The following is a 16,753-nucleotide window of genomic DNA, read 5'->3' as shown; positions in this document are numbered from 1 at the left end:
ATGTTCTGAGAGAGTACACCATAACAAAACATCTCATCAGGGCCATTAACCACTCCCATCCTTGGTACCAGCTCTTCAGGGGATCACCTGACTGTGCTTTCTATTTAAATCTAGGAATGTTACAAAACAATCCAGGCAAGTAGTATAAGCAGGGCTCATATCTATCCTTAACGATCAATGGAAAGGGCCATGGAAGTCAACTCTGCCATAAAGTGTATGAAAATCCAGTGGCAAGGATGAAACACTCCTTTGAAGTAGTTGTCTGGATGAGAAAAAGTGTTTGTCTTTTTTCTAAAAATTACGCCATTCAGGACTATATGCTGTGCATTTCAGTTCCTTTTTTTTAAATTATGTGAATAGAAACAAGGTATGATGCTAGAGTGGCTCTGCTTCAGGAAAGAAAAACTGACCCTTTTGTTTTAATCCCAGAAACCCCTTTAACTGTAGGCCCACTTTTGGTTAGGCTATTAGAATATATTCAGTACATGCTTAAAGGGAACCTGTTGGCTCATTTATGTCATACAAACTACCCACAGTACCTTTGCAATATGTTCATGGTGCTCCAAAAGTGACTTTTGTTTCCTTTTTCTGACTTGTACATCTACAAGAAATCAACTTTAATCCTTGTCCACCTGTATGCAAATTAGCTGCTTCAAGTCAAGTAGGTCAGTGCTTTCCTCTTCAAAGTCAAGTTTTGACCCAGCTCACCTTCACCTTCCCTAGCTGAGGGAACATCAACCTCAGCCTTCTCAGATCCTGCGCATGCTCTGTTCGGTCACATTTCTGGCACGTCTAGTGACTTTGGTTGTACTGTCTTCAGGCTTTACCACACATACATCGCACAGCTGGAGAACTCTTCTCTGGAACATGGGGTGCATGTGAAGTGAAGCCTTGAAGCCAGGGGCTGTAAACCCAAAGTCACTGGGCATGAGCTGGAAATGTGACTGAATGGAGTCTGCTCAGGATCTGAGGAGGCAAGGGGATGCCGCTTCCTGACCTAGGAAACATCAATCAAGATGCAGGAGGTTGGGGTCGGGAGGGAAAAGCTTGACTTTGAAGAGGAAAGTACTGACCTACTTGACTTGTACATGCATATTGCGGGGACAATTTCTGCAGTTTTCCAATTAAAAAAGGGAAAAAGTCACTTCTGGAGCGTCATGAGCAGGTTGTAGAGGTGCTGTGGGCTGTTTGGAGGACATAAAGAAACTAACAGTTCCTTTTTAAGGGTATGACCAGATATGCAGGTCAGTGTCATATCTGTCCGAAATCAGCAGCAGCAAAATTTACTAATAATTTTGATGCATAAATGCTGCGGATCTGCAGCAGATTTGCTTTTCAAAATATGCAGCATACATTGACGTACCAATATTTTTTTAATATGTGCTGTGCACGTCAAAGTATGTGCCGATTTAATTGTGGAAACCTTCTGCAGAATGAGGATGCGATGTTTCATATTCTCATCCACTTTGCTTTTACTCTAAATGCTGGCTATATACTGTAGGAAGGCGCAAGGGTCCGTCATTGACGGAAGGTACGTGTCACCGAGGTTCCTGGCCTCGGTGAGATAAGAACTGGTTATTTTATGTGTCAGCCGCAGCTAGTGCTCGCTGACACTGTTTATTCTTAGTGTGGCTGAAAAGCCGATCCGGGCCGGTTCTTATTGGGAGCAGCCAAAGAGCAGGGTGGGTGGCTGTTCCCCACGTCCAGGCCAGGTTTTGGGCTGGGGTTTAAAAGCTCAGCCAGAAGCTCAGCTGGGGGTGGTATGTTCCTCCAAGTGAGAGTGGAGCTCTGAAGGCTCTGGGTTTCTAGGAGCTGCATGAGAGCCACCAGCTGGAAGCCAGGCGCCCTAAAAGCCTGCTGTGGATATCCAGGTGACATGTTTGTTTGAGTTTGCTGGACTTTTTGCTGTGTGAAAAACCACGGAGGAATTCCTGCGGTGTGAATTAACACCAGGACTCTGCCAAGTGTTTGTGTTATTTTGTTCCTTGTTGTGTGAATAAACACTGACTTTTGCTTTACAACCTTGTTTTTGCCTCTGTACTGCGTCCGCTTACCCTGCCTACCAGAGCGAATCCCTACAATTGGTGGAGGATGCGGGCAAGCGCAGTGAGGCTGGCGTGAACGCCGAAAATATTTTTTTCTCACGGTTGTATGTCGTTTATCAAACCGGCTAGATTCAAACCGGTGTCAAGAGATAAAATGGAGGCTGTTATGAAGGCCCTCGTGGAAGCTAATCTGCAGCAACGCGAGGCTAATAAGCAGCAGCAGGAGACCAACCAGTTGCTGCTACAACATGTAATGGTATTACAGTCAGCAGGAGCAACCCCAAGCTTACATGATGCCCGGAAAGCAGTACGTGCAGCGATCCCTAAAATGACCCCCACAGACGACGTCGAGACCTACCTGGCGATGTATGAAAAAGTGGCCACCAGGGAAAAGCTGCCCCAAGACCAGTGGGCTGAGATCGTCGCTCCGTTTCTGACGTCAGAGTCCCAGCGGGTGTTTTTTGACTTGCCTGACGATCAAGCAGCCGACTACGCAAAGGTAAAGGGGGAGATCTTGGCAAGACTGGGGGTGAATGTGCTGGTCCGGGCCCAGCGGGTGCATCAGTGGGGGTTCAACCCGGCGGAGCCCGTGAGACCCCAGTATTATGACTTGCTTAACCTGTTACAAAAGTGGCTACAACCTGACGTGTTGAGCCCCACTGCTATGTTGGACCGGTTATTAGCAGACAGGTTCTGGAGGGCTCTGCCACCCCCTCTCCAGCAATGGATTGGCCAGGTCTCCCCAGGGAATGCGCTGGAGATGGTCGACCTGGTGGAGCGCTATGAGGCTACCCGGAACTTACAGGGGGGTTCTGTTGGGAGGGGGGCAGTCAGGTCCCGTAACTCTCCACCCCGGACCCAACAACTGGTGCCCATCAAACCTGCCTGGGATATAACCCCTGTGGACCCTGCTCCAATAATCTGCTGGCGGTGTCGGGAGCCAGGTCATGTTCGAGCGGACTGTCCACGTCAGGGGGAACCCATGGACACGAACTGTGGCTTCCGTCATTCATTATATGCCGGGAAACTGTGTGCAGTGGGTGCTTCGGAGTCTCTGAACTACCTGTGCCGGGTTGAAGTGGGAGACACTCCAGCGGAGGCTCTGTTGGACTCAGGAAGTCTGGTGACCCTGGTAAGGGCTTCCCTGGTACGCTCCGCTGAGTACACCGGCCGTAAGGTTGGAGTCATGTGTATCCATGGGGACTTAAAAGACTATCCTACTGCTATAGTGACTCTGTCTACGGTTTCCGGCAGGTGGATCCACGAGGTGGCTGTTGCAACCCATCTCCACTATGAACTTATAGTAGGGAGAGACTTCCCGGGTTTCACGGCACTGTGGCCGGTTCCGAGAGTGACTGATATGCATGATACAGGTGTAACCCTAGCAGAATGGCCTGGCTCAGGGGGGAGACCAGAACCATGGGAACCTGAGTATAAAGGTCCCGCGGTAGGGGTGACCGCCATGTTGGTGGAAGAGGAGGAGACAACCCCGCTGAATGTAATGGTGGGAGACATGGAGGACTTGCCACCGGGGCCTGAGCTGGCAGACCTCAATGTCTCCGGGGATAACTTTGCTACCGCGCAACACCGGGATCCAACCTTGTCCCGAGCCTGGGAAAATGTGCTAATAATAGATGGTGAACCACAACAACCAGGGGCAGAGTCGGTGTTCCCCCGTTTTGTGGTCCATCAAGATATGTTGTATCGGGTAAATCAGCTGCGAGGTGAATCCATTGAACAGTTGGTGGTGCCTCAAGCTTATCGCAAACTCGTATTAGAGTTAGCACACCAGCATGTTCTTGGGGGTCATCTGGGAATGCAGAAAACACAGGACCGGATACTACAACGGTTTTACTGGCCCAGTGTGTTTAAAGAGGTGGACGAGTTCTGTAAGTCTTGCCCGACCTGCCAGGCAACTAGCCCCCAGCACCTTTTTCGCAGTCCCTTGGTACCCCTCCCGATCATTGAGGTACCGTTTGAGCGAATCGCTATGGACCTGGTAGGTCCTGTACCAAAGTCTGCCCGGGGACACCAACACATCTTGGTTATCCTTGATTACGCTACTCGGTACCCGGAGGCAGTGCCACTGCGACATACTTCTGCAAAACTTATAGCTAAAGAGCTAATGGAGATGTTCTCCCGAGTGGGGCTACCTAAAGAGGTCCTGACTGACCAGGGGACCCCTTTTATGTCAAAGGTCATGAGGGAACTCTGCAAGTTGCTGCGTATAAAACAGTTACGGACGTCCGTGTACCATCCTCAAACGGATGGACTAGTGGAAATGTTTAATAAAACTCTAAAAACCATGTTAAAAAGGGTGGTGACCAAAGATGGAAAGTATTGGGACCTTCTTCTGCCCTATCTCATGTTCGCAGTGCGAGAGGTGCCCCAGGCCTCTACTGGGTTCTCGCCCTTTGAATTGCTATATGGCAGACATCCTCGTGGCTTGTTGGACGTAGCCAAAGAGGCATGGGAACAACAACCCACTCCGCAGAAAAGCGTCCTGGAATATGTTACCAAGATGCAACAGCGGATAGAGACCGTTTTGCCTCTTGTCAGGGAACATATGGAGGCCGCTCAGCGAGCCCAGAGTCAGATCTATAATCGGCAGGCTCGGGTCTGGAACTTTAACCCGGGTGATCGGGTTTTGGTTCTGGTGCCGACAGTGGACAGTAAGTTCCTAGCCAGGTGGCAGGGGCCCTACGAGGTACGTGAAAAAATAGGAGAGGTAAATTACAAAGTACACCAGCCGGAGCAGGTTTACCATGTTAATTTGCTAAAACCTTGGAAGGATAGGGAAACCTGTACGGAAGACAGCCCGCGACTGGGCTTTCTTGGACAAGAGGTTCCGGCTCCTAAGTCTGAGGCAAGGGAAGCGGTTGCCACAGTAAAAATTGCTGACAGCCTCTCCTCTAAACAGGCTCAGGAAACCAGGGAGTTTGTTAGTCGGAACACGGATGTGTTCTCAGACCTCCCTGGACGCACTTCCGTAATCCAACATGACATTGTCACTGAGCCTCAGGCAAAAATCCGGTTAAAAGCATACCGAGTACCCGAGGCTCGGCGAAAAGCCATCTCGGAGGAAGTGCAACTTATGTTGCGGCTGGATGTCATCGAGGAATCTAAAAGTGAGTGGGCCAGTCCAATAGTGTTAATACCCAAGCCAGACGGGACATTGAGGTTCTGTAATGACTTCCGCAAACTTAATGAGGTGTCCAAATTTGTCGCGTATCCCATGCCCCGAGTGGATAAGCTTATTGAGAAGTTGGGCCAAGCCCGGTATTTTTCTGTGTTGGACCTCACCAAAGGGTACTGGCAGGTACCCTTGACAGAGGCTGCCAAAGAAAAAACGGCTTTTGTCACGCCAGAGGGGCTGTATCAGTACAAGGTATTACCCTTTGGTCTACATGGCGCTCCCGCCACGTTTCAAAGGCTAATGGATATTGTACTCCGTCCACATCGTCGATACGCTTCGGCATACCTGGACGATATAGTTGTCCATAGCACCGACTGGGAAAGTCACCTTCCTAAAGTACAGGCTGTAGTGGACTCCCTTCGAAAGGCGGGACTAACAGCTAACCCAAAGAAATGTGCAATAGGGTTAGAGGAGACTAAATACCTTGGGTATGTCATTGGACGTGGAGTCATTAAACCCCAAGTGGGCAAAATAAAGGCGATACGGAATTGGCCTCGACCTGCCACCTCTAGACAAGTAAGGTCATTCCTGGGAATAGTGGGCTATTACATGAGGTTCGTTCCCCATTTTGCCACTTTAGCGGCTCCTTTGACAGGGCTTTTAAAGGGACGGAAGTCCGTGATAGTCCGCTGGAATGACCAGGCGGAAGAGGCTTTCTCCGCTTTGAAGTCGGCTCTGTGTGGGTCCCCAGTTTTGGTGACGCCCGACTTCAAGAGGGAATTTGTGGTCCAGACTGATGCCTCCGAAGTAGGCCTCGGTGCGGTACTGTCTCAGGAAGTCAACGGGGAGGAGCATCCCGTTGTCTTCCTCAGCCGTAAGCTCACTCCAGCGGAGACCCGGTACAGTATAGTGGAGAGAGAGTGCCTGGCCATCAAGTGGGCACTCGAGTCTCTCCGCTATTATCTGTTGGGGAGGAAATTCCGTCTGGTGACCGATCACTCCCCTCTCAAGTGGATGAGCCAGGCCAAAGAGAGGAATGCTCGGGTCACCAGGTGGTTCTTATCGCTGCAAAACTTCAAGTTCACAGTAGAACACAGGGCAGGCCGGTTACAGGGAAACGCGGATGCCCTGTCCCGAGTACACTGTCTGGCGTGTGTTCACCCCCTCAGGGTTGAACAAAGGGGGGAGGTATGTAGGAAGGCGCAAGGGTCCGTCATTGACGGAAGGTACGTGTCACCGAGGTTCCTGGCCTCGGTGAGATAAGGACTGGTTATTTTATGTGTCAGCCGCAGCTGAGGGGTCTAAAATTCACATTGTAGGTGCATTCCCACTCTGAGAGACAGAATAAAAAAATAAATTAAAAATCAGGAAATCACATTGTATGATTTTTAAAGAATTTATTCTTCTTGCACTGATGAACATAAGTATTTGAACACCTGAGAAAATCAGTGTTAATATTTGGTACAGAAGCCTTTGTTTGCAATTACAGAGGTCAAACGTTTCCTGTAGTTCTTGACCAGGTTTGCACACACTGCAACAGGGATTTTGGCCCACTCCTCCACACAGATCTCCTCTAGAGCTGTCAGGTTTCGGGGCTGTCGCTGAGCAACACAGAGTTTCATCTCCCTCCAAAGATGTTCTATTTGATTTAGGTCTGGAGACTGGCTAGGCCACTCCAGAACCTTGATATGCTTCTTACGGAGCCACTCCTTGGTTATCCTGGCTGTGTGCTTCGGGTCGTTGTCACGTTGGAAGACCCAGCCATGACTGAGGGAAGGAGGTTGTTGCTCAAAATCTTACAATAAATGGCCCCATTCATCCTCTCCTTAATACCGTGCAGTCGTCCTGTCCCCTTCGCAGAAAATAACCCGCAAAGCATGATGTTACCACCCCCATGCTTCACAGTAGGGATGGTGTTCTTGGGATGCAACTCATACTTCTTTTTCCTCCAAACATGACGAGTGAAGTTTAGACCAAAGAGTTCTACTTTGGTCTCATCTGACCACATGACTTTCTCTCATGCCAGATGGTCATTAGCAAACTTCAGATAGGCCTTAACATGTGATGACTTGAGCAGGGGAATCTTCAATGCAATGCATGATTTGAAACCATGACGGCGTAGTGTTCTACCGACAGTGACCTTTGAAACTGTGGTCCCAGCTCTCTTCATGTCATTGACTATCTTTTTTCCTGTAGTTCTGGGCTGATTCCTCACATTTCTTATCATCAGTGATACCCCACGAGGTGAGATCTTGCATGGAGCCCCAGTTGGAGGGAGACTGAGAGTCATCTTTAGCCTCTTCCATTTTCTAACAATTGCTCCAACAATCTATTTTCACCAAGCGGCTTGGCAATTGCCCCGTAGCCCTTTCCAGCCTTGTGGAGGTCCACAATTTGTCTCTGGTGTCTTTTGACAGCTCTTTGGTCTTGCCCATGGTAGTAGTTGGCGTCTGACTGACTGTGGGGTAGACAGATGTCTTTAACCACTTCAGCCCCGCTAGGTGAAACCCCCTTCATGACCAGAGCACTTTTTACACTTCGGCACTACACTACTTTCACCGTTTATCGCTCGGTCATGCAACTTACCACCCAAATTAATTTTACCTCCTTTTCTTCTCACTAATGGAGCTTTCATTTGGTGGTATTTCATTGCTGCTGGCATTTTTACTTTTTTTGTTATTAATCAAAATGTAACGATTTTTTTGCAAAAAAATGACATTTTTCACTTTCAGCTGTAAAATTTTGCAAAAAAAACGACATCCATATATAAATTTTTCACCAAATTTATTGTTCTACATGTCTTTGATAAAAAAAAAATGTTTGGGCAAAAAAAAAATGGTTTGGGTAAAAGTTATAGCATTTACAAACTATGGTACAAAAATGTGAATTTCCGCTTTTTGAAACAGCTCTGACTTTCTGAGCACCTGTCATGTTTCCTGAGGTTCTACAATGCCCAAACAGTATAACTACCCCACAAATGACCCCATTTCGGAAAGTAGACACCCTAAGGTATTCGCTGATGGGCATAGTGAGTTCATAGAACTTTTTATTTTTTGTCACAAGTTAGCGGAAAATGATGATGATTTTTATTTTTTTTATTTTTCTTACAAAGTCTCATATTCCACTAACTTGCGACAAAAAATAAAAATTTTTAGGAACTCACCATGCCCCTCACAGAATACCTTGGGGTGTCTTCTTTCCAAAATGGGGTCACTTGTGGGGTAGTTATACTGCCCTGGCAATTTAGGGGCCCAAATGTGTGAGGATTACCTTGCAATCAAAATGTGTAAAAAATGACCGGTGAAATCCAAAAGGTGCACTTTGGAATATGCGCCCCTTTGCCCACCTTGGCAGCAAAAAAGTGTGACACATCTGGTATCGCCGTACTCAGGAGAAGTTGGGGAATGTGTTTTGGGGTGTCATTTTACATATACCCATGCTGGGTGAGAAAAATATCTTGGTCAAATGCCAACTTTGTATAAAAAAATGGGAAAAGTTGTCTTTTGCCAAGATATTTCTCTCATCCAGCATGGGTATATGTAAAATGACCCCCCAAAACACATTCCCCAACTTCTCCTGAGTACGGCGATACCAGATGTGTCACACTTTTTTGCAGCCAAGGTGGGCAAAGGGGCACATATTCCAAAGTGCACCTTTCAGATTTTGCAGGCCATTTTTTACACATTTTGATTGCAAGGTACTTCTCACACATTTGGGCCCCTAAATTGCCAGGGCAGTATAACTACGCCACAAGTGACCCCATTTTGGAAAGAAGACACCCCAAGGTATTCCCTGAGGGGCATGGCGAGTTCCTAGAATTTTTTATTTTTTGTCACAAGTTAGCGGAAAATGATGATTTTTTTTTTTCTCTTTTTTCCTTACAAAGTCTCATATTCCACTAACTTGCGACAAAAAATAAAAAATTCTAGGAACTCGCCATGCCCCTCACGGAATACCTTGGGGTGTCTTCTTTCCAAAATGGGGTCACTTGTGGCGTAGTTATACTGCCCTGGCAATTTAGGGGCCCATATGTGTGAGAAGTACTTTGCAATCAAAATCTGTAAAAAATGACCGGTGAAATCCGAAAGGTGCACTTTGGAATATGTGCCCCTTTGCCCACCTTGGCATAAAAAAAGTGTCACACATCTGGTATCGCCGTACTCAGGAGAAGTTGGGGAATGTGTTTTGGGCTGTCATTTTACATATACCCATGCTGGGTGAGAGAAATATCTTGGCAAAAGACAACTTTTCCCATTTTTTTATACAAAGTTGGCATTTGACCAAGATATTTTTCTCACCCAGCATGGGTATATGTAAAATGACACCCCAAAACACATTGCCCAACTTCTCCTGAGTACGGCGATACCAGATGTGTCACACTTTTTTGCTGCCAAGGTGGGCAAAGTGGCACATATTCCAAAGTGCACCTTTCGGATTTTGCAGGGCATTTTTTACACATTTTGATTGCAAAGTTCTTCTCACACATTTGGGCCCCTAAATTGCCAGGGCAGTATAACTACCCCACAAGTGACCCCATTTTGGAAAGAAGACACCCCAAGGTATTCCGTGAGGGGCATGGCGAGTTCCTAGAATTTTTAATTTTTTGTCGCAAGTTAGTGGAATATGAGACTTTGTAAGGAAAAAAGAAAAAAAAAGAAAAATCATCATTTTCCGCTAAATTGTGACAAAAAATAAAAAATTCTAGGAACTCACCGTGCCCCTCACGGAATACCTTGGGGTATCTTCTTTCCAAAATGGGGTCACTTGTGGCGTAGTTATACTGCCCTGGCAATTTAGGGGCCCAAATGTGTAAGAAGTACCTTGCAATCAAAATGTGTAAAAAATGGCCTGCGAAATCCGAAAGGTGCCCCTTTGCCCACCTTGGCTGCAAAAAAGTGTCACACATGTGGTATCGCCGTACTCAGGAGAAGTTGGGCAATGTGTTTTGGGGGGTCATTTTACATATACCCATGCTGGGTGAGAGAAATATCTTGGCAAAAGACAACTTTTCCCATTTTTTTATACAAAGTTGGCATTTGACCAAGATATTTTTCTCACCCAGCATGGGTATATGTAAAATGACACCCCAAAACACATTCCCCAACTTCTCCTGAGTACGGCGATACCACATGTGTGACACTTTTTTGCAGCCTAGATGCGCAAAGGGGCCCAAATTCCTTTTAGGAGGGCATTTTTAGACATTTGGATCCCAGACTTCTTCTCATGCTTTAGGGCCCCTAAATTGCCAGGGCAGTATAAATACCCCACATGTGACCCCACTTTGGAAAGAAGACACCCCAAGGTATTCAATGAGGGGCATGGCGAGTTCCTAGAATTTTTTTTTTTTTTTGCATAAGTTAGCGGATATTGATTTTTTTTTGTTTTTTTTCTCACAAAGTCTCACTTTCCGCTAACTTAGGACAAAAATTTCAATCTTTCATGGACTCAATATGCCCCTCACGGAATACCTTGGGGTGTCTTCTTTCCGAAATGGGGTCACATGTGGGGTATTTATACTGCCCTGGCTTTTTAGGGGCCCTAAAGCGTGAGAAGAAGTCTGGAATATAAATGTCTAAAAATGTTTACGCATTTGGATTCCGTGAGGGGTATGGTGCGTCCATGTGAGATTTTATTTTTTGACACAAGTTAGTGGAATATGAGACTTTGTAAGAAAAAACAAAAACAAAAACAAACAAAAAATTTCCGCTAACTTGTGCCCAAAAAAATGTCTGAATGGAGCCTTACCAGGGGGGGAGTGATCAATGACAGGGGGGTGATCAATGACAGGGGGGTGATCACCCATATAGACTCCCTGATCACCCCCCTGTCACTGATCACCCCCCCTGTAAGGCTCCATTCAGACATCCGCATGATTTTTTACGGATCCATGGATACATGGATCGGATCCACAGAACGCATGCGGACGTCTGAATGGAGCCTTACAGGGGGGTTATCAATGACGGGGTGATCAGGGTAATCAGGGTGATCACCCCCCTGTCACTGATCACCCCCCCTGTAAGGCTCCATTCAGACATCCGCATGATTTTTTACGGATCCATGGATACATGGATCGGATCCACAAAACGCATGCGGACGTCTGAATGGAGCCTTACAGGGGGGTTATCAATGACAGGGGGTGATCAGGGTAATCAGGCTGATCACCCCCCTGTCACTGACCACCCCCCCTGTAAGGCTCCATTCAGACATCCGCATGATTTTTTACGGATCCATGGATACATGGATCGGATCCACAAAATGCATGCGGACGTCTGAATGGAGCCTTACAAGGGGGGTTATCAATGACAGGGGGTGATCAGGGTAATCAGGGTGATCACCACCCTGTCACTGATCACCCCCCCTGTAAGGCTCCATTCAGACATCCGCATGATTTTTTTACGGATCCATGGATACATGGATCGGATCCACAAAATGCATGCGGACGTCTGAATGGAGCCTTACAGGGGGGTTATCAATGACAGGGGGTGATCAGGGTAATCAGGGTGATCACCCCCCTGTCACTGATCACCCCCCCTGTAAGGCTCCATTCAGACATCCGCATGATTTTTTACGGATCCATAAAACGCATGCGGACGTCTGAATGGAGCCTTACAGGGGGGTTATCAATGACAGGGGGGTGATCAGGGAGTGTATATGGGTGATCACCCGCCTGTCATTGATCGCCCCCTGTAAGGCTCCATTCAGACGTCCGTATGCTTTTTGCGGATCCGATCCATGTATCCGTGGATCCGTAAAAATCATACGGACGTCTGAACGGAGCCTGACAGAGCGGTGATCAATGACAGGGCGGTGATCAATGACAGGGGGGTGATCAGGGAGTTTATATGGGGTGATCAGGGGTTTATAAGGGGTTAATAAGTGACAGGGGGGGGGGTGTAGTGTAGTGTAGTGTGGTGTTTGGTGCGACTGTACTGACCTACCTGAGTCCGCTGGTGGTCGATCCTAACAAAAGGGACCACCAGAGGACCAGGTAGGAGGTATATTAGACGCTGTTATGAAAACAGCGTCTAATATACCTGTTAGGGGTTAAAAAATTCGGATCTCCAGCCTGCCAGCGAGCGATCGCCGCTGGCAGGCTGGAGATCCACTCGCTTACCTTCCGTTCCTGTGAGCGCGCGCGCCTGTGTGCGCGCGTTCACAGGAAATCCCGGCCCTCGCGAGATGACGCGTATATGCGTCGTCGTGCGCAGGGCTGCCACCTCCGGACCGCACATCTGCGTTAGGCGGTCCGGAGGTGGTTAAAGAGTTCAGACAGGTGCTACTAAGTTAGATAAATGATTTTAAAGGCACAGTGACAGGTCTTTGAGATCCAGAATTCCTGCTGTTTCTCAGATGTTCAAATACTTATGTTCAGCAGTGCAAGACAAATAAATTCTTTAAAAATCATACAATGTGATTTCCTGATTTTTTAAAAAAATGTTGTCTCTCAAAGTGGGAATGCACCTACAATGTGAATTTCAGACCCCTCCATAATTTCTAAGTGGGAGAACTTGCAAAATCGCAGGGTGTTCAAATACTTCTGTTCCTCACTGTATATACCTAAATCTTCAATATCAAGTCGCAGGCTGCATTAATTTCAAGTGCCTGTGCAAAGGCTGTGAAGAATAAAGTAATGTTTCAATCTCCCTTATGGCTGGTGCAGTGAGCCCTTGAGTAGCCGGAGCTGAAAATGGGGGTGGTAGTGACCCTGATGATGATGTATCATGGTGTACTTCCTCAGTCTGTTGCTCCCTGGGGTTGGTGCAATGAAGGAGGGGCACCCTGTATTCCCTCAGGGCACTCCCTGTGTAGCTGTGGACTGCCTGATGGTAGTCTGGGGTGCCCATGGTGTTAATATACGTGTGTAGGAGATGCAATGGCCAGCATGAGGTGTTTAAAGAGTCAGAGACTCTCTTTATTGTGCACAAAATAGAAGTTCTAGTACATCCAGCAGTAGTTTGTACACAAAACAGAGTCCTCCCAGATGACTTAACATGAGCTAAGTAGATGAATACAGCATTGTCCCTCGGATTAAATATCTTCTATAAGGATCTCTGGCTAATAGCTGTGCTTTGGCAACTGTCGTGGTAGTGTCCACTATTCTGGGGTGCATGGGGTGTCTTAACTTGTTATCCCTCTGCAGCAGCATCTGGATAACCTTATGCTGGGTTACCTTGCTGTCTCTTACTCTAGCCATGAAAATCCTCCTCCTTTTAGTTCTTGCTTGCATCTCCTGGAGCTCGTGGAGGTGACCAAGACTCCAGGGTCTGAAGCATACAGGAGAAGAGCAAATGGAGACTGCTCCTTCCTTCTACCTCTCCACAACTACTCTACCAGACTCTTCTGGAGCTAGGAGGTGGAGCCAGACAACACCCTGAGCTCCGGAGAGGGCTTGACCAGGTGTGTTAGCTCTGGTCTTGCCTGGCTCATGTTGGAACAACTGAGTGTGCAGTACACAGCATTAACATTACAAACATTATATAATAAACCAAACTTTGTAGATACCCCCAGGTCTGGAGTACTGCACCAGGTTGTAGATCCTATGGCAATGAGGGTTTGTACAATAGTAGATGAGTAGTACATGGTATGGGATATTCAAAGATCATGAACTGACTGAAATATGGAACACATACTAGATAAGTCTTAATGAGGCTATACAATTCCTTGAAGCATATAGCGTCACTAAGTGTGACCATAATAGCCCCTGATGGCTTACACTTATTGTTAGCCTAAGCCACAGAGGAACAGTCTTGACAGGGGTGACACCCTTCTTGATCTATGAGGGGTGTTCAATAAGTTATCTACCTGAATATAAAATAAAATAAAAAAATTCTGAGAAAATTGAAATTACTACTTTTCATGTAATCCCCCTTGACTTCAACATACTTATTCCACTTCAAACTCAGAATAGCAGGAGACTTCTTGCTACTTCAGGAACTCTGTAACCCCTCTTTTTTTATTAACTTTCTTTATTAAAGTTCAAATATTAATAATCAGTGTAATAAAAAAACATATAAATCTTAACCTTTTTTCAAAAAAATACCCTCCCAATCCCACCCACTCCTCTCCCATGATGCGTCCTCCCTTCACCACCTCCCCTCCGTAACCAGACAGGGGAGAGATGGAGAGGGCTGGAGAAAACTGAGGAAGCTCTAGGGACTCCAGTCTCCCCAGATTCTAAGCCATTTTATCTCATTATTTCTTTGCTTATACAAAATATATTCATATCTCTTATTAGTATATATCAAGTTTAACCATGTATTCATACTGGGGGCATCTCAAGCAAACTAAGAGCGAGCTATTAGCAGTCTAGCCAAAAACATTATCTTGTACAGAAGATTTTTTTTATATTGCTGACACCCCACCTTGGCAAGATCACCCAATACCCAACATTCAGCAGTAAAAGGATTCTGTACATTCAGTTTTCCCTCTATGTAATCATGAATAGTCCCCCAATATTGTTTCAGCTCTGCACAGAACCAGAACATATGCAAGTAATCCGCATCAGGCATATCACACCTCGGGCAGTTGGAATCGCTCCTAATACCACATCTCTTAAGCCAAAGAGGAGTAACGTAAAGTCTATGTAAAATATTAAACTGCACCACAACGTGATTAAAATTATGTGAAACCACTTTTAAATCCTGAACGACCTTTTCCTGATCATCCAGGTGAGTCATTGCACATTCATTTTGCCAAGCCCTCAGTCCTGGAGAACAGGTATCTACAGATCGTGCTGTAATTACATTTTTGCAAAGTTGGGAAATCTTCATCCTATGCTCCAAATTCCCTATCAAATCATTAAATTGTGTAGAAGTGTGTATTTCAAGCCTTTTTTTTTTTATACTTAACAGTGCCGATCTTAACTGTAAGTAGCGAAACCATAATAGTTTCTGTGATTCTTCTCTTTGTGATAATACCCTGAATGGAACTATATCCCCATTGCCTACTACCAGTGTCACATATAAAATATTACTTTTTTGCCAGTATGGATCTCTAACTGATTCCACTAATGTTTGCAAGTGCCTATTATACCACAAAGGAGTAATGTACATCCCATTGAGCCCTTCAATCCAAACCAAAGTCTAATTGAATATCATGAGTTCATGAAAAGATTCCTGGCGGATTTAAATTCCTTATCGGAGTCAGTCAATTGATCGGACTCCAATAACGTAAAAAAATTATCATATGGAGATCTATTCAATAAATGCTTATAGAGTGGGCTGTCATTCCACTCCCGGAAAAAACAAAACTGTATAGCTAAAAAGTATCCCTTGAAGCAAGGGAGATTGACTCCTCCCCTCTCCAATAGTTTGTACCAATGCTCTAGTTTAAGTCTTACACGTTTCCTCCCCCAAAGTAGGTCATTAATAATTATTTCTATTAATTTAAATAACCTGTCCCCAATCCAGACTGGAGAATTCCTAAAGACATAAAGTAACTGGGGGAGAATCACCATCTTGACTAGAGATATTCTATTTGCCTTCGATAAAGATAAGCAAAGCCATGTTGTTATTTTGGACCTCAACTTGTTTATCAATAGCATTAAATTAAGCGGGATAAAATCTTCCACCCTAGGAGAGATTGTAATACCTAAATACTGAAAAGACTCAGAAATTTTCAACATAATAAAGGGGGCATCCTTGGGGAGTGCAGATTTATCTAAGGACATAATCATATTATCCAATGGCATAAGGGTAGTTTTTTCCCAGTTTACATCCAGACCTGAAACTTCTCCAAACTGATTTATCATTTGAATAATATATAGCAAAGTAGATTGGGTCTGTTGAATATAAAATAAAATATAATCTGCATATAAAGAAATACGATCTTCCGTTCCTGATACCCCAAACCCTAGAATCCTAGGGTCTTGTCTAACTCTGGCAGACTAGACCATCCCTCCCCCACTCCCTCAACCGAACCTCCCTCGATCAGAAAAACAAATTGTAGGCCTTGTTCCTATCTAGTGGCCGCATCTGGAGTATAAAAAAAAAAAAAAAAACACAGATTCATTAAATACAATCCTTAACTTGACTGGATACAAAAAGGAATATTTAATATCCTTGCCCTGAAGGCATTTTTTAACATCCAAAAGGGTGTGTCTCTTATCTTGAACTTCTTTGGAAAAAATCAGGGAAAAATAGGAGTTTACACTAGAGTTGAGCGAACACCTGGATGTTCGGGTTCGAGAAGTTCGGCCGAACATCCCGGAAATGTTCGGGTTCGGGATCCGAACCCGATCCGAACTTCGTCCCGAACCCGAACCCCATTGAAGTCAATGGGGACCCGAACTTTTCGGCACTAAAAAGGCTGTAAAACAGCCCAGGAAAGAGCTAGAGGGCTGCAAAAGGCAGCAACATGTAGGTAAATCCCCTGCAAACAAATGTGGATAGGGAAATGAATTAAAATAAAAATTAAATAAATAAAAATTAACCAAAATCAATTGGAGAGAGGTTCCATAGCAGAGAATCTGGCTTCCCGTCACCCACCACTGGAACAGTCCATTCTCAGATATTTAGGCCCCGGCACCCAGGCAGAGGAGAGAGGTCCCGTAACAGAGAATCTGTCTTCATGT

This window comes from Bufo gargarizans, chromosome 4 (assembly GCF_014858855.1).
Source record: "Bufo gargarizans isolate SCDJY-AF-19 chromosome 4, ASM1485885v1, whole genome shotgun sequence".
NCBI classification, from domain to species: Eukaryota; Metazoa; Chordata; class Amphibia; order Anura; family Bufonidae; genus Bufo; species Bufo gargarizans.
This window is presented reverse-complemented; position numbering follows the sequence as displayed.